This window comes from Salvelinus sp. IW2-2015, unplaced genomic scaffold (assembly GCF_002910315.2).
Source record: "Salvelinus sp. IW2-2015 unplaced genomic scaffold, ASM291031v2 Un_scaffold1579, whole genome shotgun sequence".
Lineage (NCBI taxonomy): Eukaryota > Metazoa > Chordata > Actinopteri > Salmoniformes > Salmonidae > Salvelinus > Salvelinus sp. IW2-2015.
In genome coordinates this window covers 143049-145813 of record NW_019943006.1, presented here as the reverse complement: position 1 = coordinate 145813, position 2765 = coordinate 143049, and positions in this window count along the sequence as shown.

Genomic DNA, 2765 nt, shown 5'->3' with positions numbered 1-2765 from the left:
TCACATATAGAGGTCAATGTCTCAGTGAACCTCCCGTTTGGTCACATAAAGAGGTAATGTTCTCAGTGATCCTCCGTTGGTTCACGTATAGAGGTAATGTCCTCAGTGATCTCCCGTTGGGGCCACATATAGAGGTAATGTCCTCAGTGATCCTCCCGTTGGGTCACGTACTAGAGGTTAATGTCCTCAGTGATCCTCCCGTTGGGCACGTATAGAGGTAATGTCCTCAGTGATCCTCCCGTTGGGTCACGTATAGAGGTAATGTCCTCAGTGACGTCCCGTTGGGTCACGTATAGAGGGTAATGTCCTCAGTGATCCTCCGTGGGGTCACGTATAGAGTAATGTCCCTCAGTGATCCTCCCGTTGGGCCACGTATAGAGGTAATGTCCTCAGTGATCCTCCGTTGGGTCACGTATAGAGGTAATCGTCCTCAGTGATCCTCCGTTGGGTCACGTATAGAGGTAATGTCCTCAGTGATCCCCCGTTGGGTCACGTATAGAGGTAATGTCCTCAGTGATCCTCCGTTGGGTCACATATAGAGGTAATGTCCTCAGTGAACCTCCCGTTGGTCAATAGTAGAGGTAATGTCTCAGTGATCTCCCCGTTGGGTCACATACTAGACGTAATGTCCTCAGTGAACCTCCCGTTGGGTCACATATAGAGGTAAATGTCCTCAGTGATCTCCCGTTGGGTACGTATAGAGGTAATGTCCTCAGTGATCCTCCCGTTGGGTCACATATAGAGGTAATGTCCATCAAGTGATTCCCCGTGTGTACGTATAGAGGTAAATGTCCTCCAGTGATCCTCCCGTTGGTCACGTATAAGCAGGTAATGTCCTCAGTGGAACCCTCCCGTTGGGTACACGTATAGAGGTAATGTTCCTGCAGTGATCCTCCCGTCGGGTACGTATAGAGGTAATGTCCTCAGTGATTCCTCCCGTTGGGTTCACATAATAGCAGGTAATGTCCTCAGTGATCTCCCGTTGGGTCACTAATAGAGGTAAATGTCTCTCAGTGATCCTCCCGTTGGGTCACTATAGAGGTAATGTCCATCAGTGATCCTCCCCGTTGGGTCATCATATAGAAGGTATTCCTCTCAGTGAACCTCCGTTTGGGTCCATATAGAGGTAATGTCCTCGTGTATCCTCCCGTTGGGTCACATATAGAGGTAATGTCCTCAGTGATCCTCCCCGTTGGGTAGTATAGAGGTTAATGTCCTCAGTGATACCCCGTTGGGTCACGTATAGAGGTAATGTCCTCAGTGATGCCTCCATTTGGGGTCACATATAGAGGTAATGTCCTCAGTGATCCTCCCGTTGGGTCACATATGAAGGTAATGTCCTCAGTGATCCTTCCCGTTGGCCCAGTATAGAGGTAATGTCCTCAGTGAATCCTCCCATTGGGTCACATATAAAGGTAATGTCCTCAGTGATCCTCCCGTTGGGTCACGTAATAGAGGTTAATGTCCCTCAGTGATCCTTCCGTGGGGTCACGTATAGAGTAATGTCCTTCAGTGATCGCTCCCGTTGGCCCACGTATATGAGGTAATGTCCTCAGTGATCCATCCCGTTGGGTCACGTATAGAGGTAATGTCCTCAGTGATCCTCCCGTTTGGGTCAACGTATACGAGGTAATGTCCTCAGTGATCCTCCCGTGGGGTCACGTATAGAGGTAATGTCCCTCAGTGATCCTCCCGTTGGGTCACGTATAGAGGTAATGTCCTCAGTATCCTCCCGTTGGGTCACGTACTAGAGGTAATGTCCTCAGTGATTCCCTCCGTTGGGTCACGTATAAGAGGTAATGTCCTCAGTGGATCCTCCGTGGGTCACATATAGAGGTAATGTCCTCAGTGAACCTCCCGTTGGGTCACATATAGAGGTAATGTCCTCAGTGATCTCCGTTGGGTCACATATAGAAGGTAATTGTCCTCAGTGATCCTCCCGTGGGTCACGTATGAGTAATGTCCTCCAGTGATCCTCCCGTTGGGTCACATAATAGAAGTAATGTCCTCAGTGATCCTCCCGTTGGGTCACATATAGAGGTAATGTCCTCAAGTTGATCCTCCCGTGGGTCCATATAGAGGTAATGTCCTCAGTGATCCTCCGTTGGGTCACAATAGTAGGTAATGTCCTTTGAAGATCCTCCCGTTGGGCCACGTATAGAAGGTAAATGTCCTCAGTGATCCTCCGTTGGTCACATATAGAGGTAACTTCCTCAGTGATCCTCCGTTTGGGGTCACATATAGACTAATGTCTTTAGAGATCCTCCTGGCCGTATAGAGGTAATGTCGCTCAGATTCCCACGTTGGGTCACATAATAGAGGTAATTGTCCTCAGTGACCCCCGTTGGTCACGTATAGAGGTAATGTCCTCAGTGATCCTCCGTTGGGACAACGTATAGAGGTAATGTCCTCTAGTGATCCTCCCGTTGGGCCACGTATAGAGTCATGTCCACAGTGATCCTCCGTTGGGCCACGATAGAGGGTAATGTCCTCAGTGATCCCTTGGTTCACGTATAGAGGTAATGTCTCAGTGAACCTCCCGTTGGCCACGTAAGAGGAATGTCCTAGCCGTACATGCGTCTTTCCAAAGCAGTTAAGAAACGGGAGTTACACATGAGTTTAGAATAGTTTACATTTTATATTTGATGAGTATTCATCATTTAATTTAATGTACATCTTCAAGTGAAAGGAGAGGAGGCTCTGCTCTGATTATGACACTGATTGTGTGTGTGTGTTGCTTGCTGTATGTGTGTTTTTGTATGGTT